Source organism: Rhopalosiphum padi, chromosome 1 (genome assembly GCF_020882245.1).
Source record: "Rhopalosiphum padi isolate XX-2018 chromosome 1, ASM2088224v1, whole genome shotgun sequence".
NCBI lineage: Eukaryota > Metazoa > Arthropoda > Insecta > Hemiptera > Aphididae > Rhopalosiphum > Rhopalosiphum padi.
Genome location: NC_083597.1, coordinates 79,551,167 through 79,574,636, shown reverse-complemented (window position 1 = coordinate 79,574,636; position 23,470 = coordinate 79,551,167). Strand labels below are relative to the sequence as shown.

General features: G+C 32.9%; 1 long non-coding RNA gene across 2 annotated transcripts in view; it reads left to right on the top strand.

The window, feature by feature from the left end:
• Nucleotides 1-23,470, top strand: part of LOC132918251 (uncharacterized) — a 106,019-nt gene that overhangs the window by 37,489 nt on the left and 45,060 nt on the right. For both annotated transcript variants that reach the window (XR_009660433.1, XR_009660432.1), the window contains one exon: nt 12,758-12,831. This is a non-coding gene — a long non-coding RNA (uncharacterized LOC132918251). The remainder of the gene's footprint in view (nt 1-12,757; nt 12,832-23,470) is intronic.

Here is a 23,470-nt window from a genome sequence, read left to right as displayed (position 1 = left end):
AAGTAGTATTAAATATCTATATCTATTTCCTATATATTATACTTATTATATACCTACATCTTATCATCATTATTGTTCTGTGCTGTTATCTATCTCAGTTTTGAAAAATTTCTAGTTTTCTAACTTTCGATGAAAAATTTTAAGAGTTTAGAAAATAAAAAATTGAAAAAAAGAAGATTATTGGAAGATAATTTTAGAAGAAAAAAATTAAAGTAGTAAGGGATTTAAGTATTTATTATCCGAGTGCACGCGATAGATGTTTTGACAAAACTTCAAGGGGGACAAACTGAATAAGTGTTATAAAATGTAAAAATATTAATGTTTATTCTATTGCAATCCTGCCGATAACTGTCCGAGCAAAGGTGTATACATTATCGGTACGATCTTTAGCACGTATTTTTGTTGTATAAAAGACATATTCTAACCGTCGAGTCTCATAACTTCGATTTTGGAAATGCGCTTTGCTAACCGATAAAAGTGGTGGTCGTATTTCTTTTATCGCTACATGTTTACAGTCCTACACGCAATATTAATTCATTTTCATAAAAAAACGCGCGTTTTCACATTGATTACAAGCGTTCGTTTGCATTAGAGTATATACATTTATTTAGGTGTGTAATAAAAATATATAGAGATATGAATATGACATTTACTTACATATATATTTATTTCCTTATTAACCTATCTCGCGGGAATGTATATGAATATGAGTATAATTTTCCGACTTTCAGTAAACGACGAGACGTATCCGCGTTTTTCCATTACTTATATGTAACCATAAAACAACTCAATTACTATCTTCTATACTTTCTGTATGTGCATATATTATATTATTATATGTGCGTGTGTATGTTATCCATTAAAACCAAGAAACTTCGCGGAGTACGAGGAGAAATTATGGCGGTTGTTATTCCGTCATCAATTCGTCCTGGTGGCTGGTGTGCTCTACTAATGGAATTATAGAAAACAAACAAGCTCGCAGACATCGCATAATCATCATATTATTTTTATTCAAACAAATTATTTTCGTTTCGGAAAGTACCATCGATAATTGCGACGGAAATACTTTCTACGACCACTATAAGAGGCCTCTAGATCTAAAGCTTATCATAAACAAAATGATTGTTATGTTAAATTATTTAACAATTCATTGGTCGGTATCGGATCATTTTATCATAGCAATATATTATATTAATATAAATTATTGGATTTTTGGTCACCGGAAATACGAATACAGCCGGTTTAATTCCGGCGCTATTATGGACATAATATTTCTAAATGTGATATGACTGAACAAAATATACTACGCACGTAAAGTATATATTTTTTTTACATTTGTATAACTTAATTGTTCGATCCTTGTTTAAACGGTTAGTTTTTTGGCGTTTGAATCGTGTGTACATGTAAAACTAAACCAAATTCAACAAAACGGTTGGGAAACCGTCGTCCGGAAGGAAAAACTAAACTATTAACATCAACAACAGGTATTTAGTATGATATTACATCATCTATCTATCTATTATATTTAATTAAAAAGGCAATATGTGTGTTTGTATGTGTGTGTTAAGGTATTCACAGCAATGTCTCTTGAACTCGTGGTTTTGAAATTTAGTACATAGGTAATTCTGTACTCCGTGTCTCCGTAAGATATGCACTTCGAAGCCAATTTTTTAAATTTTGCATTTAAAAAAGAGGTTCGTCAGGGAATGTCAGTTTACAAAAAAATAAATTGTTTTTATTTGTATAAACTTTAGGGTTGCCATTGGTTATAGAAAATTAAATAGTTATTAAATGATTGATTATCATGTTTTTAAACCTGTATCTTATATCTGGTCATTACCGCCCGAGTATGTTGAAAATATGTGTAGATTATATTTAACGGAGTTTATGATAGAGTAAATCCACTGGCTTAATTTAATTTGTCACAGGCTGAAACGCCGTGCAGGATCAGCTACCTAGTAATATAACAAAACCGACAGCGTTTGACGGCATATCCTCTTGGAGCAGTGTATATACAAGACGGCTTGGCGCCGTCGAATTTTCCATATTATTTTAACGTTTTTTCGCTTCGCACGTTGTAATATTATAATTATTAAGTCTCTCCGTCATCGTCGTCCCGAACGCGTTAATTGGAGCGCGAAACGCCCGCGCGCGTCTTGTTGTTGTTTTTCCATTAATTTACCAGCCGATAATATAATAATATAATAATATAATAGGACCGGCGCGGTGGCGGTGTGCAGTGCGTGTGTGATGTACAGCGGACGGACGAAGAAGTGTGCGGCGGCGGCTGCAAACGAGGAAATCTTCTTTATTATGCGATCCGTCAAAATCGCGGCTTTAGTCCCGGTCAAACCGTTCGTTTAAATTAAAACAAGCCTTTGTTTCAACGTCACATAGGCCCTGATCCAATCTATCTTAATAATCCCCTCTGGCTCGTTTTGGGGATTTCCACCCCCCACCCTCCCCGCTGAATACACATATACCGCCCTCTCCAGACGCTACCGCTAAATGAATTTTTTTCTCAGTTTTTATACACCGCACGCACCGCCTACCCAACACAACAATATTATATTGTATGTATAGGTAAACGCGTAACGCATGCAATACATTTTAATATAATAATATAATATATAATATATTATAATGTCGTGTATACGACGCCAACGCCACCTGTGCCGCGCTCCGCTTTTCATAATAGGCGGCTATATGTATATATGATTTAATAGAATATATTATATATTGTTATTAAAAAATACGTTTGGCTTTTCTTTTTTTGTTCTAACTTATATCTTCAATGCGCGTATAATACGTATGTATATATTACGTATATCGGTGGTTCGCTGTGGATACAATAAACCGTAAATTGTGCACGAAACCCGTTCGCAATGAAATTAGAACCCGGCCAGGTAGGTATATATATATATATATATTATATCATATATTACGCTGTGCGGCGCATACGAAGTATAATTTATACTATAATATATATTTATGTATATATGGTCCCGTTCGAATATCGCTGCGAGAAAGGACGTTGATTGATGCTGCGATGGCGGCAGCAGGTCGGTTAATTAATTAATATAGAATCTCTCCCTCGGACGAAAAACCCAAACCCTTTTTCCTAAGGGTTGCCTTTTCAACCCTTTTTCACAGCTTTTCCGATAAGTTTTTTCGTCAGTCTTTTTTTTTTTTTTTTTTAACCCGGCCGCCGCCAACTTGTTAAACTTTTGACGTCTGCCCAACCGGAAAAGGAGCGGTTTTTGAAAAGAGATCCGCCGTATCTGTGTCTTGGCCATCAGTCTAATTAAAATCAGACGTAATTAGCCAATAATTCGGGTGTTCAAGAGATAAGCAATTCACGGACGCGGATTATATCAAAGACGATTTTCCCGATCTTTAGAAAGCCGTTTTAATATTCGCGCATTCGAAGTACTTTTATATAGTATATATATATTCTTTATTATTCAGTAAAGGATTTTATCCGAATGTACCAGCTCGAGTCTCCTTTTATATTAAAGAACAACTCGAAATTATTTTCTCTTCGATTCCATTATCTAAGCGTGTATAATAGTTATCTCAAAATTCAATTTTCTTTTATGATATACGCTGACGGAACGCGTTTCAGATATCTAATCGAATATTATATTTTGTTTGCGGAAAATAAATGAGTGCGCGGATAAAATATTATATAGCTTTGACCGTTTCAAACTTCCGTCAAAACTGCTCCTATCGCAAACATTTCCATCTTTCGATTTTAATTATTCATTCCTCTTTATGTTTGTCGTTTGTGTGTTTATATATTAGGCATATATAGCTTATGTCGTATATAGCTTTTTCATAAAACCCATTTTCCCCGTTTCGGTCACAATACGCCTACTCTTTTGTGCCTCGATGTCTTGGCGACCATGATATATATGTAAAGCATTAACTGGTCTAAGAATTTCCACTTTATTTTCGTACTAGTTATATATAGATGCAGCAGTAATTAGTACGAAAATAATATTTATACAGTATATATATAACATAAATATTTTATAATAAGTAGACATCATAACTATTCAACCCTATACATTAACTTACTAATTTTGTCACATAAGTAACTTTTAATATTTCAAGTTTAAAACAATTAAAACTACATAGTAATGTTAACAAGAAACTACAAATTACAATAGATAACTTACAGGTAGGCGTATAACTAAACTTTATTATGTTGACAATCATGGGCGCCCGCAGAAAATTTATCAGGGAGGGCCATAATGAAATCAAATACCAACCTCACCCACTAAAGTAAAAATATCGATGAAATGTTTATAAATCAAAATAAAAGTTAAAATGTTCAACATTCTGTTTGAATTCCAGGGGTGGGCAAATGCCCCGTCTTGCCCTCCCCCCTCTGGGCGCCCATGTTGACAATATCTGTGATTTTTAATTTGTTTAAAAACTATACTATCTTCCTATTGTTAAAGTACACTATGTACATAGATAAATTCAATATAATATTTAAATAAATAAGATTATTTGTTTGCGTTTAGATAATTTGTCTGTTTGGCTCTGGCTTAAAATAATATATAACCATTAATCTAATCCATATATCCGCAACCTTCTTTTATGGTTTAAAGAGAGATAGAAAAGTAATGAAATGTAAGAAAAATAATAAAAATTTTACTATTTTATTATTTATTCAATATTGTAAGTATAATTTAACAAAAGAAAAAAAATGTAATATAATATGTCGCGTTGTTTAATGAGTTGTTTGAAATTTTGCTCGGACTTAAATATTTCTTGGTAGTGTTCATCAAACTTAATTGTTTTAATTAGCAGCATCGCTGCTTAATAAACACCTTTCATTTTATTGTCGAAATTAATATATTTTCTAAATAATATCGGTCAGTTTTATGTAGGTTGAGGGCCCCTGATCTAATCGATACCGTTAAAACAATTAATATTGTAATTTCGACTGCATATATACATGTTCTTTGTATACATTCTGAACGTATATATTATTTTATATAACTTCTAAAAAGTGATTTCCATACCTGTAATCGCTGTATAAATCGTAGACAATTTATTTATAAACACGATATCTACTCAGTAATAAATCAATGCCGGTAAGTAGACAATTGGCGAATTATTCACTATTGTTGGCCTACTTGCGTTGCTGGCGTAGCGTTACGTGTTTCGTATGGAGATTAAATCAAAAATGTTTTTTTTTTTTTAATTAATATAGGTACGTAGGTACACATGGATCATAGAATAATTAACTTAAATATTATAATTGCCGGTTTATTCGTGCGGTTTACCCGAAATATTAGGTCAACGGCCGGGACATGTTTGCTTTAGTAATAAACGTAATAATATTATTAATGACTATAAATAAGGCCAGACATCAGTAGATCGCATAAGATTACCTACGCCATTCGCCAACCACACGCATGTAAAATGTATTGATAATTTTAGGAATTTTTGTTTTTTCGCAAAATACAACTGCGGTTGACATGAATAATAACATAATACGCTCATACTAAGAGATTCCGATAATAGGTAATATCTACAATAAGTTTTTTCATTTGAGAATAACACTATAAAATCCGCAAACATAATTTACATTGTATTCTGAATACCTATACGCGACCAATTTAAAATTCTTCTGATTGACCTCGCGACGGCGTTCTATTTCATGTACAATATTATTTGTCGTTTCGCGTGTAAGTGCGTAACAATAGCTCGACGATAAGAATTATTAAAAAACTTATTCCGGCATGACGTGTGCGTTACTCGGTACGTGGCTGTAAAATAATAAAAACCATATACTTCATTCCTATACTTGTTACATCATTTTATCGTATACGTGTATGGTGTATACCTATTAAGTATGTGCATCGTGCACGCGTATTATACACGTATATAACACATTGACAATATTTCCCACCGAAAATCGCTACCGTTAACGACGAAGACCGTTTGGACTGGTGCGCGTTTAAATAATTATCATTATCGCCGTGATGAAAATAATAGTATCAAAGCGTTTTTCATAGTCCGCGATGGGTAACGTTACACGCGCATAATAATTTGTGTAATATAATTATTTGGACAATAGTATAATATCTGCGAGGTGAACAGTGCACACTAAATATGTCAATTATAAGAAACCATCATATACATATATAGGTATTATATAATGTGCATACTATATTATAATATTATATCTTATGATATACTTCTTCCGCGAATAATATGCATACGTGTTTTAATAACCGGAAACGTATTATCTGGTGTTAAAGTTACTGTATAGTATAAATTATACTGTATAATATAATGATACTCTTATGGTATAATGACGCGCCCATTATAACTAATTCTTTCGGAATTATTACTATTTAAAAACGTATAAATGTATATATAGGCAAGAAATATGTAAAAAAAAAAAATGTAATGTGTTTCGAATTATAAAAATTGAATCTTAAATATTCAGTTGACGAGACCTTAAAAACCCTTTTAATTTATTCGCTCACTCAGCAATACACGAGCCCTTGGTATAATATGAGTATACCAAACAATATAATAACCGCATTCAAGTAAATTTTAAACACTGCGTTTATAATATAAAACGTATAATACTTTAAAAAAATATAATAATCCAGTAAATAATGGTGTTTCGTTAATAATTTCTTGTTATTGTTATTATTCACCTATCTGTGTTTTAAAATTTCAGACATCGTTTTTAGTTGATTTACAATATGCTCACGATCACCGACTAAAATATCGCGATAATACAGATAAATTTACCAAGCATATTGACTCCATTTTTTTCCATTAACAATGAATTCATTCAAAATTCTAATTTTTTAAATTTACATTGTACCTACGTAAGGACTATAATATTCTAAATAATAACTAACAATATATAAATTATTAAATTAGATCAAATATAAATTATTATGTATTTAATGTTAATAGATTAACATCGATTTCTATCATTTTCGTATCACCATAGCGTTCAACATAATATTTTCTAAATCTATTATTACTCTATTATATCCTTGTAATTTTTGATACATCATATTTCATCATTTTCAAAACAATTATTTGATTAGCAATATTATTTATACAAAATAAATGTGATTTTAGTATGAAAAAAATTAATATTTGACACTAGTATATACCTAACTTGACAAAATAAAAATTCGAATAAATGTATTATAAAAATAAAAACACAGTTGAGCATGTTTGGTGAATCAGCCTTTATTATACACAAAAGAAAACTGTATATCTGCACCAGAATTGTATTCTTTTGATGTTTAATATAGGTATGCGTGCTGCAGATTGAAATATTCATAATTATTAAACATTAAACATTAAAATATTAGCAGTATACGTTCGGATTTTAGTAAAAACAATTATTACCCAAATATAACATCATCAACAAATATGCCTTTTAACGAGATAAATAATTTATTATTATTTTTGTTTAATTTCATCATGACTGAATAACTTGGATGTATAATATAAAAAATCAGACCAACGTGGCTCATAATATAACTTCAGTACATAAGAAATAGTTGAAAAATAAATAAATAGTTTTGTTTCGCAAACTAAAAACAACTTTGAAACTATTTACTTTTTGTGTTTGACGTGTACGTACCTATTGCTACAAGAATGCAAATAATAATAGCGATAAACATAAAACATAATATTGAGCGTGTGTACCTATACGTAGGTACATCACTCGCACACAAAGTACGATACCCCCCTCTTCTAATAAAGCAATCGATAGAAAAATACATATTTTCATCGCATTCCGTTTTATGAAAAAAAAACTCCGAGGAAGCCGTTCTGCTGTATAGTATAACATGTCGATTTGACCTCACCATTGAGTAAGTCACCGCCGTAATAGATGTGATGTTATTTTGAATTCAATATGATATATCATTATATATATATAAAAAAAAAACGTTTCTAAGCCAAGACTGTTTGTCAGCCTATATATTTTTAAAGATATTTTATTACGAAAACATAATGCTATTATACATATATATATTGCTATTAGTATAATATTTATTTTTATTTTAGTAACATGGTATTTATGTTCTACTACTTTTGATCAACAACAAATTACATACATTATAGATATACTAAGTATTTTGAGAATCATTATAATAATATTATATATGCTATAGCTGCTATTAACAATTTTGAAATTCTTCATTATTTTAAGTACTAGAATTATTTTTAATTTTGATCATTTAAAGTGCCAACTTTTGATCTGATTTACTACCGGAAACTACTCTTAAATTTAAATATTAAAGCATTTTTTCTAACTCAAGAATTAACTTCAGTCATGAAAAAAACTAAAAAAATACACACACATATACACATCATTATAAAACCAACACATCCATATCTTCACTAAAAGAATGTAATACTATGTGAGACATACGTAGTGCGACTTATGGTACAGTTGCAGTAAGTTGCAGCTGCAGGAGGTATCGCTCACCACGGCGCCTGGTAATAATAAACCGGTAACCTACAGCAATTGCGGACGTGTAACAAGGATCGTGGCACCAGTGATTTTTGCGATTAATCGTATCCGTTTTAGTTTGTTCGACTATAAATTATCTAATAGCTCCGGTTAAACGGGTGAGTATGAAACAATTTCAGCAGCAGAAAAACACTGGTAGGAGCGGTTTGGCCATAAATCACTATGAACGCGCACACACATTTTTGTAAAAAGTTAGGTTTTTTATAAATAAAATTACAGAAAACGAATGTATATGATAGTATTTTACATCGCACGGGGATGATATTAATCGAGTATGCATTTTTTTTTGTTCGCTGCACTGCTACAGATTCACGAGGATCTATCATAGGTAATGCAATCACGACGGTGCCCAAGTATATGAGCGCTAGCTGTGTACCCGAGGGCTGTTATAGGTTCAATGTTGATACATATTATAAAAAACATTATGATACAACGTGTTGTGTAACCATACTACGTGCGATCTATCAATGTCGATCGATATTATTTCATAGCGGTGATAACATATTAAACGAGGGTGGCTGACGTGTGTTATATAATAGTACCTACATAATATAATATACCAGCCGGTACGAGAAATCGCCAGCCACTCGGAAATAAATAATAATAATAACGAAGAGGATTTAAAAAGAAAAAAAAGAAACGTGTAATGACCAGTTTGGCTTATAATATACTAACGTTCGTCTAGTTTATTAATTTCCGGTCAATTGTCGACCGCCGTCTCATCGTTATAATAATACATATTTTGTGGTGCTCATTAATCCGGTCTGCGGACGGTGTGGCGGCTGGTGTGGAATGAGGATTTTGCTGGCGCATGCAATACCATCACAACATATACATACATATACTTATCTTATATTAATATCGTATACTATTATGAGCTTCTGCAATGTGTATAATGTGTGTAATGTTGAATTGATATCGTCTTCCACCTTCCACCCCCTGGATAAGCTACCCACGTATAAATGCCCATAAAGCACATAGTTTATTTTGTTACGCGTTTGTAACTTATTTTTTAAATGTTATAAAATCATTTGAATTTATTTTAACTCTTTCAAGCTTAGTAGTAATTGTATATAAATATATATTGTATCTTTTCATGTCTGTTTACTGTCTGGAGAACGCTTCTTTAGAAAACTAAAATTAATCAAAACGTACTTACAATCTACCGTATCCAAAGAAAGATTAAAAAACTCAATGGTATTACCGATTTAGAATAAAATAATGATAGACAATTTCGATTTTAAAGGCGTCATAGAAGATTTTACTTCAATCTAGTCGAGAAAAAATAAATATTAATTAATATATATTATAATAAATAAGAATCATATTATTATCGGCGTTTATTGGTAGCTATTCAAATATTTATTTTTATTATTTTTTTTTTCATATCTTAATTTACACTATTTAGTATTGCTATCTTATTTTAGTAATAACTTGTTTTGTATCATTATGTTATTTTTACAAACATGTTTAAACATTTGTAAGAAAATGCCAATAAGTATACAATACATTAAACAATGGCAAATCATAACGGCACTTGCTCTGAGTTTGTTATAAACCACGAACCGAACGATTGTAGCAAAAACAGACCGTAGAATCGCAGCATATATATTATATACATGATGATGGTGGCACCCTATGCACACAAATATTATACTATTATACACCCCGAGTAGTGGCTATTATGGGTGGAGGCGAGGGTCCGACGAATAGACGCACACTGACCCAGTGGCCTAGTGAGCGGACGGGTGACGAACTCACGCGTGCCGGGCCTCGTGTATATATATATATATGTGTGTGTGTGTGTGTATGTATATGTATATGTATATAGTATATATATACTTGAGTATATATAGGAGCGGTACGCGAAGGGGTTTGCAACCGGCAACAAGTGGCGTGTATATATACACACCGCGGTCGTCAACGACGCGGCATAGGATCGCCACCACCGCCGTCATCGCCGCAACCGAGAGAGTGGAGCTACTAAACACTGTTTTTGTAGTAGTCAATATTTATTTTATATCCCTCTCGATATAACACCGTGTCGAAGGGTGTCCGAAGGGATGTCGACGAGGGAAACCGGACGGAAGGAAAATGAAAAAAAAAACGGGGGAAATATCTTGTATATATATATATAGTAAAAGAGAGAAGTTTATAGCACGCTGATGACACTGATTTCATACTCAGCTGTGTAAGAGGGTGAAAAAGAAAATAATATTATCAATAGTGCCTGTTTTATCGTGTAATTCTGTAATATTGTTTATGTATAATATCAGCACAGCAGATTAGCAGCAACATTTTTAACAGGCGATCACGCTCCATGTTACGACTGTGTGTTTACTAGCCACTTCGACGATGGCCAGACCAGAAAATTTGAACTAATGAAAAAATTAACTTTTAGACATTTTAATCAGCACTGCAGATTTCATAATGAAATTACCATAAGTACTTCTTTCGGTAGATCTATGAAACAGTTCTTGACGTACCGAATATATATGTAGATACTGTGAGAGAAGTTATTTTCGCAGTTGAATGTATTATTATTTATTGATTTTTTTATATAATAATCTATATTATATATCTGCTGCACTAGGCGCGAACGCACGTATAGCAACAACCAATATGCTATAGGTATAATAAGTGGTACCTATAACAAGCGTATATATTATATATTACGCAAAAAAGATTCATTATTTACGATTATTATCCACATTATACTCATCAAAATATCACAAATATTATTGAACAAAAAAAAATATCTATGAGGGTCTATCGAAGAGCACCTATTTATCTAAGAGCCTCCTCGTCGCTAAATCCTGACCCATTTGTCATAATATCATAATATCGATTTGTCGTTGGTGTACATTTTGTCCACCAGCTGCAGTTCGATTTTAACATCGTTAGTCGATACATAGAATATAGATTATACCTCCGTGAAGTATACATTATAATAATCGTACATCGTCGTGCAGCGCGGACGTAAACCATTTACGAAATCGACACGCAGTTAACGCGCGATGAAAACACATCACACACCGACGACAACGGCTGTCGCGCATGAATATTTTTCGACAATAACAGTATAATAATATCGTTAAAAAAAAACATGATCAGCAGCAGCGACAGAGTAGCCTACAGGCACACTGTCGCGATATCGTGTGCCAGGTATACGCACGTCTTCGCCTCCGCCGCCGCCGTGTTATAGAATTCGACGTGTGGCATCGTAGCTAATTATACACCTATGCCGTGTCCTATATATTTATACAGCGGATTATCGAAGACTACAACTCTCCGGACTGCTGCCGGTGTGTGCGATGAGCATATAATAATAATAAAGTAATGCGATGGCGATGATGTACGAGATCGACGTTTTCCCTTTTTTATTTTTTATTTTGTTACCGCGACCGCTTCAGGGGCACTTGTCGCTAAAATAATATTTATATTCGCCGCCGTCGTACATCATTAGCACCTGACGACTCGCGTGCGGAGAGACGAACAAAAAATAGAAACACGCGCACTATATAATATACCTAACTAATATATATAGTATATAATATACGCGTTGTTTCATTTCGATCGGTCTATATAATTATTATTGTATTACACTGGAAGGTATATACCGTCTCGAGCACATTATAATAACACTATATAAAGTATATATACTTTTATTAATAAACCCCGTGTGTGTGTGTGTGTGTGTGTGTGTGTGTAGGAGAGTTCGGAGGCGTGCGGGAGTGAAAAAGACGGGTAAAACGACGGGGCAGGTGACAGACGTCTCCAATTACTGTATTATATACTATATAGACGGCTGGCAATAATAATAATTACGCTCGCTCGTGTATATTATAATAATATTATATATGTACAATGATGGCATTGCGGTGGCGGCGGCGTGTGCGGATCGCATAATATCGGTGGGCGTATCGATGACGAAGGAATATTCCGCGCGCGCATAAATTTACTGCTGCCGCTGCAGGAAAAATGAATATAATATACAGTGCGTGTGTATGTGTGTGTGTGTGTGTGTTTATGAGTGTTTATGTGAGTGCGTATGCGTCGCTATAACCTGTAGAGGAATAAATACGTCGGTTTTCGTACGTAATAAATATATATATATAACGTGTGTAGACGAACGCAGGTGAACGACAAACGAGCCGTGTGTGCAGTAGAAGCCGTTTTTTACTGTTTAATTTTAATTTTTTTTTTGTTTTGTTTTAGAGACACACGCTATTGCTGAAGCGATGACCGCGGTAAAAAGTCGTTTGACCACGCGCATGCAACTGCAGCGAAACGTATGTATATAATATGTGTATGTATCAGATGATGTGCGGTGCGCAGTAAGTCGATATTAACTGCATCGCCTGCGATTATTTGTTTTTATTTTTTTTTCCGCAGAAATGACGCCACTGCAGCAATATTATAACGTTTGCTCTCAGCCATCAGTACAAACCGATATTTTAATATCATATCATATTTATTTTAATATTATCGTTATTATTTTATTTCGATTTCCACCATATATACATAATATTATATAGGTGCGCGTGTAATATATTATTGTATAATAACAATGGAAACACGCACAACTTTCATACATGCCTCTTATATGCAGATATATTATATTTCGGTGGGCGCCTACGACTATATAATATATTAGGTATATGTACATAAATTCGCCGTTGTCGTTGTTTTAATTTTGATTAAGTTATCAAAAAAAAGAAAAAATATGTATAGACCCGTAGAACCACTCCCACGTCGTAAATATGGACTTCATCGAATTTTATGGCTCATACCCCGACGTGTACTTATCGCCGGCCGATCAACAGGGAAATCGCATTATAAAAATGATTAATTACTCGGATTTACATAAACGTATTAAAAGGTCACAAGGGTGTCCCGCGTGTACCTATGCTGTGTATACGAATATATACGTATATTTACACGCGTACTATACGTTTTTATTTTTTAATCTAGTCGCGCAATTATATTCGGCTGCAATTACCCAGTTTGTGCAAGGGCTGAAACAAAAATGTCAGCCAAATTACAGTTCAGTAATAATTCGCCTATATATGTATAAGTAGTGTGCCTATATTTGGACACATTGACGTTACAATATTTAGTATGTACCTGCACACAAACGATATGTTAATAGTATATTAACCCAGAGTAATAATTTATCGCCAAGTTTCGAGTAAAATGTGCCTCCTACATACACCAACCTACATTTTGATTTATATTGTGTTTTTCATAATTTTTTCATATCAGCCGTACTTCGGTTTTTTCCTCAGCTTTTAATGTTTTATTTTTTGTTATATACCTATTTTTAGATACTTACAAATGTTTGAAGAAAAAACGGAAGTTAACCTTATAAATACACGCGCGATAGCAAAAAAAAAACTCTTTAAAACGTTACGGTTAAAATGTAGAAAAAAATTAATTTTTTTCAACAACTTTCGTTGGGAAGTATTAATGTACCGATAAATGATAGTTTGATCCACAGCCATTGATGAATTTCTAGCGAAAAACTCAGATGATGCTACGTAATATACAATTTTGAAATTTAGCATAATTATTAATATCCGTTCAAACTTCGTATAATTTTATAATAAAATATTATATCGTCTGATTTGAAAAAAATCTATTAGTTTTTATGACGTGTAAATATATTTTATTTGTATTTGTTTTAAAATGTTAATTGGTTTATCTTGTTTCAATTTTTATACATTTTACAATTTTTACCTGAAAATAACGGCGCTCTAAATATTTATCCAAGGAAACAATGATCGTCAACGTTTATTCTTCGTTATGAAATATTTAGTAATCAGAGTTTATAATTGTATTTAATTGTTCGTTACGACAGATCACACGTAATTATTATGCAATGGCTAAACCTACTAATACCTAACCTGCATATGTATTATTATCTATTGTATTTGTATTAGCTGTATTAAAAATGTTTACACGTTTCGAAAAGTCAAAATGATATTATTTAATCACAACCGAATAACGTAACAAAAAAATGTCCGTCTAAACATTATAAACATTTGAAATAAAATCCAGACGATTTGAAGGAAAAAATAAATATCTTTTGTATATAATAATTTATAATACGTAACGTGATTAATATGTACATTATGTACCTATTTGTTTCCGTAAGTTATAAATACATCTACTGTATTATTATAAACATTCGTGACGTCTAGTCTGCATTATATAATTATTCGTGTCAAATTCTACCAAAATTATTCATTTTTAATACAATAACGAAGTCTTAAAATATTCGTCCATCGTTCAATATGAAACTGACAATGTTTTTTTTAGGGCCTGTCCAAAGCTTTTAACACACCAAGACCAAATCATTATTTTCCATCATGTTATTAATTATTAATACTGTTAATATTTATGTAGGTAACTACGTACATATACATAAATATATTTTAATGTCCTTCCTAATCTCAAAAAAAAGCACATATGGTATAATTTATTTATCGCTTCTATTATTAAACTATTGACTGCCGTATCAATAATAATAGGTCTAAATAAGTCTATTCTTTAAGCTATGTATCTTTTGAGTTAAAAAACGCCAAATTCCTTCGATAGTTGAGTTTAATGCGTGTTCTTTGATTATAAAACCATAGCAGGATCGAGACCAAAATGCTGTTGTCGATGGTTTACCATACAGCGATGTAGGAAGGTATACAGCCCATTTCACCTAAGCATTTGTAATCAGCCCTTCTCATTCATCCGTATGGATGGTTGTCCCTTTTTTTAAGCATCGTTTTAAATCGTCACTTATAAAACAGTTATCGCATGGTTTATATTGTAGATGAAATAAAAAAAATAAAATCTTCTCTGTGCGATTTCATCAGAACGATTGGAATGTGACAAATATAAGCTGATAAGATACATATTTTATAGTTATTTGTTATTATAGGTAGGTTGTATTTTTGTACATGATAAATTAAACAGCGAACAATATTAATGTCGATATTGCACATTTTTTTTTAACTTGTCTATAAATAAACCTTACCTATATAATATGTGTAATTGTGTATAATTATTATGCGACGTTTCCGTAGAACAAAAAAAAAATTCCACCGTCAACACGTGCAAAATGTATATGTTGGTAAAATGTCGTCGAGAACAATTGTAATAAATAATATTGTAAAAGCGGTTATATTATTATGCATTTATCGATAATATAATGCTTTGTTAGATAATTTGTCGAACCCATAAAATGTATAGAAAAAAAAGTGAAAGATAATTAATAAAAAAAAAAAAGTGTTCCTATATGATGTAGGTATATATTGGTTATTACCCGCGAGGAACTATATATAACGACTTAGTATTAAATATAGGTATATAAATGCATTGCATTTATGTTATATATCTGCGTAAGTGCTACTTTAATAATGAAACTTTTTCACAGGGAGACTTTTTTGTTGGACGTTCGATGTAATTTATGTATGCACTATGCACGCAGAAAAGTCGGTGATATGTATAAATCATCAATTCCGCGAAGTATCGTCCATTGTTTTATCGCACCGTTGAGTAATGTTTCTTTTTACATTTTCCTGCGGTTTGATTCGTTACCTATACTCACACACACACGGTTTATAATGTGTGTACGCGTCGTTAATATAATATATTATAAATTATATTAACTATATAGCGTGTGAGCAATAATAGGTGAGAATGAAATGGAAAAATTATACACGGTCGGAACAATTAAAACGGTATCGCAGCCGCCGACGTCGTGGGCGTATATATACGTATATTATATACCTACTGTCTACCTGCTCGAGAGCACATTATCTAGACGCACACACACGTCATATAAAGCGTAATAATAATAATAATAATAACAATATTATGTCGTGCGAATTAGGCGATGATTTTTGGACGACGACGGTTGATCCCCGACGACGTGTGTGTTCCCGTCCGTCCGCTGTCGATCTACCGAATAATCATTATCGGGGGGCCACGGGCACCCACCAATCATTGCGCACGCACGGCAACCTGTTATTTGCCGTCTTGGACACACATAATATTTTACACCGGTGATATTCAAATCTCCGGGCTCTTCGCGTCGTCCGCGCTGCAGTGTGTCTATATTATAATATACCTGTGATATTATGCTTGCGCGAGGTGGCGGTCTAGTCACGATCGACTGCATCAGCATCGATCGGATTTAATGGTTAATTTGTTTTCCCCATATTTTATTTCACTGTATATCAAATGGATAAGGCTTAATAACGGTGTCTCTGTTGCCGAGCATTATTACGAATTCTTCGCGTATTCGATTCGTTATTCGTATACACGCCATTGTAATATTATTATATTATTACAATATGCTATACGTTCGCCGATATACTCGCGACACTTATCGCGTTTTTCCTGCACGTGTACCGTGTAGATTTTATTTTCGTTGTCGTTCCTCGTCCGTAGGAACTCTAGTTTTCCTCGTTTTACCTGTGTGTATGTGTTGTATGTTATATTATTTAAATTCTTGTTTCGGAGTTTTCCTCAAAGTTTGTGAAAACATGCGTCATCGTGTAGAATATTATCGTAAATGATAATAAAGGAATATTTAATAACAAAACTGAACTGGAGAAAACATTTTTTGTTCAAAAAAAAAAAAACCGTTTTAGTAAAACAAAACTTTGTGTGCCGCACATACCTGCATACTCCACGTCTCCGCCTGTTTACTTTTGCTTGCGAAAACAACAACAATATGCATATACATACCGTATAGGTACAAGTACTGCATATATGTTTTGGGCGCGTATATACTTCAATCAACGTAAAAACCGATTACGCTCTCACTGCATGATGTGTATAGTTTTTGACTATAATACATTTTAAAAATGTTATATAGGTACTGATAGTTTCAACGATGAATTAGGATAAACATAATACATATTCAGTATAAGAAACTAGTCTAAGATCAAAATTTGATTAGTTTTTTTCCAACCTCGTGTATTTTTTTTTAAAATTGTAGTCTTAAAATAATCACTTTAACTTTCAAATAATAATTCCGAGTTTGTAATTGTTGAACTATATTAATTGGGATATCGGAAGCTATTAAAATATATATATATATATATACATATATATGTCATATAATTCTCATCGTAGTATTGTACTTATTTCTACCCATACGTTAAAAAAATTATACATGCCAAAATTTTATTTGAGAACATTTTTATTGTACAATTAATATAATAATAATTATTATTATGCATTATTATTATGATGCAAATAGGTACCAAATCATATTTTTGTTTACTAATTAATATTATTGTTTTTATTATCGTATCTAGTTGATAATAAATGTATATATAAGTCGATAACATACACGAACATTGGTACACACATTGACATCAAAATTACTCAGTACAAGTAGATATCCACAGGTAGATGAGAATTGTTTATCTACTTCAAATTATTACAAGTCGTTTGACAGAAAGCTTAATTCAGGATTTCATTCCGCCAGTCCATAATATTTAATCGACGACTGCTGCAAGAACTAGTTAAAAGATAACACTCCGTTTGTTCATTTGTTGTGCAGTACATAAGCTTGCTGTGTATTACATTTTTCTGGTTTTAATTTCCCCGTAATGCATCTAAATTATTCAGTGGCATGTACCGAACGTATTCCAATTTACTGTTATAAGAACTAAGGAGGCTAAAAGTCGTTTAACTAAAAACCAAAAAATAATAATAATAACAACTATAAAAAAAAAAATGATTCTAATAAATTCGTTACTGTACGAAACAAGAGCGCATAATAGTTTCGTTTGATAACGTTCAGATAAAACTATACGCATTAACGTTCGCCGTCACGCAAGTTTTTCATATCATATAGCTAATATACTGTGCGAGCGTTTATCTCGTTTATATTAATCAGTCGTCTATATTATAAGAGTAATTAAAAAAATGCAATATCATTATGATATTTATGAGAGGGGTGACGTGGAATAAATAAAAAGGCGTTTTTAAAAAAAAAAAATATTTAAAAAAATAGGGCCGTAAAAAGAAGTTAACAGTATCGAATAAACTATATGTATATAATGTAACTCGCGTTTGTTGTAATAATTATATGCTTGCAGCAGTTGTTGATTTGTGATAATATGTGAACGTAGTTAATGTTTAGTCGGAAAACTTTTTATTTAAATACAATATTATATTATAACGATGATGTGTAGACATCGTAATTAAGTCGAGTACTTGGTTATGCATATAAAGTACACGCATGTACGCAAAATATAGTGTTGAATTCTATAATTATATATATTCGTTTTAACTATATTGAAATCTTTTCGGAGCTTTATTCAAAGTAAATCGCACGTAAGTGCGCTCAGCGTTATTGCAAAATAATATAAATATTATAGGATATTATAAAATTCAAAAATTGTAATATAACGCGTTGCATGATATACAAACGCCTATGCACACCGCGTGTATGAGTTGGTACACAACAGTGTATGATATTATACTATATATATGTGTATTATATACATCGCGTTATACAATATATCGTATATTAGAAGCATTATTAATGGGTACCTATAATACGTGCATTATGTATACAATAATATAATAAATGGCGTGTAATATTCATCTGGTCTTTCAATGGGGTTTAGGGGATCGGATCGGGCACGCGGAAAAACGTCCAATTAAAAAATTTAATAAACACTGTGACGATCCGCGGGGTGCAGGAGTATTTTTTTCTCGTTCCCGCCGTTTCTTCCATCGAACTTTCCCCGTTCTACCTCTCCTTGTGATCGTCGGCGACGGACGATTCGTTCTTTCGCCCTCGCACTGTTCTTCGCCACACCCTTCCCATGTATATTGTGTATATATATATAGGTATGTATTGCGCCGCAGTAGTGGCGACGACGGCGGTGGCAGACGATACCTCTGGGATAAGGCACACCCGTAAAAGACAAAATTACACTCTTAATATTTATGACAAGCCGAATCCCTTATCGACCCTAAAAACACACCAACCCTTTCTCTCCGTTTACACTATAAAAACCCGATCGCAACGAGACGCGCGGTACAGGCACGGCGACGGTGCGGTTGTAATATACTCGTGTATATATATATATATATTTATACAAGAGCAAAAGCCATAGCTGCCGCCGCCACTGTTTACGACTTCCGATGCCTTAAATAAGCTCTCCGCCACTTTTAAGCTTTTATCTTTGCCGGCGATATTATATACATATACATACGCTCTCGAGGTTATTGTAAAAACCACCGTCGCGACTTGTCCGCACGCCGCCACTTGCAGGGTATATATTATATATATATACAAGATACGCAGGACGATGCTGCACAGCAACAGTAGCAACCCCTTCGGACTGCCGTCTTGTATACATAATAAATATATGTAAATATAATACGACTATACAGTGATCCTGTACCATCGCACAATGTTTTTTTCAACAGCTGTGCTCGTCCACTGCAACAATTAAACAGCAGACCATATTTGTGTAATTAGAGCTGTACGCCGAACAATTTTATCGATCTCCGTGACTTCTGTATAACAGTATGGTGGTAAATCACGGCATTCGCTGTCGTACTTGTCATTTGCTAAAAATTCAAATTCAGGATGACTATTTTGTGCCATTGTGTATAGGTATAAGGTATATAAATATGTGCACAAATACGTTTAAATCATAGACATTAGGAAGTTTAAATAGTTGAGAAACTTACGCACGACCGTTTTCTGAATTTGATCGGATTTCGTATATAATATTTGTTTATTGGCATATGCGTGACATGTTTGAGATTGTGATATTGCATGTATAAAAGTGACAAAAATTATTCTCTGTCTGGGACTATAAAATAATATATAAATGTATAAAAATAAATTTGTTTGTATGAATCGTATAAACCTATAAATTAATGAGTTTGAGAGAGAACTTTATGACGAAATTGAGTGAATAGAGAAGAAACTAAGAAAGTGTATGGTAAATCACAGAGCGCCCGACACTCAAATAAAAATTATGTTGCCAGATGACGACATATTTTTAAAAAAGATCACTCTGCTTACTAAAAAATGTAATAGTTTATTTTGTAAACATTTTCGTACTACAATTGTTTATAATATATATGTGGTGTAAACAAAGGTATATTTAGATATCTCATCTGATTAAAATTTCTATTAATAATATTCGCTAAATTTAACTAAAGACAGCAAGCGACGAACACTGCTGCGAAATGTGACCATTTTAGATAATATAATATTATGTATATATTATAATATAGCCAAGTCTGATATCGAAATTACTAAATTTTAAACGGCGCGTATTGCAATAGACGTGTGATGAGTATAGTTGACAACTGCAGCTATACATTATAATATTATGTGTCATGGGCGTACATCTTGTATACTTAAATGGTTTATCTGATAGGTGTAATCATTTGATTATGATATCCCTCGGAGTAAGAATATAACCACACTAATTGCACTTGAAACGCACACCACTTACACCGTGGTACACGTAATATTATAATATTTAGACGCGTGATATTGTATTTGACATGTACAATTGCCATCGAACAATCGGCCGTTGTAAGTATACGTACATAATATCCGCTTTCGAAAATAACCTAACCAAAGCGTCTAGCAATGGGGTCGTCATACGCCAATTTCGCCGGTTATATCGCGTGTATTGTTGGACCTAACCGAACCGTACTCGCCGCTGCGCTGCATTTGCAACAGTATAGTGTAGTCTCGACATTGGTGAACTGGGAGGTAATAGCGGTCGAGTATTCTATACGTCGATAGACAGCTAATATTAATCATATTATTATGATTGGCTTTTACATATTATTATATCGACGTATTTAATCAGCTCGGTGTGCAAACTAACATCACGTTGTGCAAGAAAGTCTCCGCTCCCGGATGTATGTATACGGTATAATATGGTACTGCACTGCGGGGACGGCGGGTTAATTAACGAAAAAGATTTAAAAATCCCGTTTGCTCGGGTCCTCATTTAAACTTGCGGTTGGCGTTGCAGCACTCGTAAATCTGTCTTTGAAGACGCGCTAGCGGTGCCGTATACCTACGATACGAATAAGTGAACCTGAAAAAAAACCGCGAGTAATCTGTTGGAAACGCAACGATACTGGGGCGGAAAAAAACGGATTATTTGAAGTAAAGAGATACACGCGAAATTAACGATGAAAATATAATGAACTTTTATATAAAATCATCGTACCTATATATATTTAAATATAATACGTATACATACCGTTACGCTATCATACAAACCGTTGTGTGTAATAGGCATACATATATATATATATATATATATATTATGCGTGTATACCACCGCATATAATAACATGTATATATTTTGAATGGGGCTTTTACCCTCGACGACCTCGAAATCGTTAAAAACAAGCTCGTGTGATCCTTAAAACTCACGGCGCGGGCGGAGACGACTGCTGTTAAAACGTATACAATTACACGGCCTTTGAAACGGTTCTTTTTTTCATTTAGATTTTTTTTTTTATACGTTAACCTCCGGTCGACGTAAACGATTGACGACGATTTCCTGCAGTCCGATGAGCACCCGCGGTTGAAAGAGACGACCCGGTGATGTACATTTTATTATTATTATAGACGCGGCGCACATATTATTATTATTATTATATATCTATACGTAATATTGTGTATACGCTGTCTGATATTACAAAGTTTTTTTTTAAATATTAAGAGTGACCGAAAAGCAGTATCTTCCGACGTGCCATCAAAGGCCGGTCGAGTGGTTTATTATGAAATTCAACGGTTTGGAATTTTCGAGAAAAAAAAAGTCCCTTTGAACCGAGTCGAGTGGCTTCGTTTAATTTGCCCTTGTCATCCCTCCCATCACTTTATAATATACACCGTTACCATGGCCTATATCATATAGGGTTATCATACAAATTATATATAAATACGTCATATTTCAAGTAGATGTAAATTTAATATAAGTTCCATATATTTTATTTATATACGTAAATAATATAAGTATAATATAAAACTTTTGTAATGATGTAAAACTTAAGTTTAAAAATTATATAAACAGATTGCAGATCACGTCCCCATTTCGCGTTACAAAATGTCAGGTGCATATATAAACTAGGACGTTATAACTTTATAAGCGACATTCCCATCGGATATTGTCCTGACATTTTGACCACCATACGCGCAATTAATACGCTGTTGTATTGTCGTCATTTGGGAAGTAGCAGTACACTTTCACACACTATTCATATATGTAGGAATTGTTTTTGAATTATAAAGGGATGTTTAATTTCACGAATATCACTACTGAAATAAAAGTACTATTGAGTGTAGTCAGTGTAGACGACCGCATATTTAGTCATTATATATATATATTATGCTCTATTTTAAACTGAATCTACAAAAAGAATAAAGAATGATAGGCAACTTACATTATTTTGTATTGTAATACTGTATATAGTTTAACATAACTATATTTGAATTCTAAAACAAAATACAATATCAATGTGTGATATAAAAGTTCGGATGGATATTATTCATTTACAATCATAATGTTTAATATTATAATGTACACAGCGCATTATATGCACGATCTACGGCTACGCATATACGCGGTCAAAGGAATATATAGCGATTACGGTCACACGTTTCGGAAAAAAAAAATAATACCATACCACTAACGACCGGAAAAAACCCCACAACTTTTAGGGGTGGACATTTATTTAATTTCAGTATTTATTTATTTTTTATCCCCTTCTTTTTTTTTTTTTTTGAGAATTGATGTTGCGGTTTTTAACGATCGTCGCACTAAATCTTGTGTATCAAAAAATATCCGCGGACGTTTTTTTTCACCCTCGCGCGTGAACAAAGATTCACCGATACCGTCGGAATTTAAATAATTA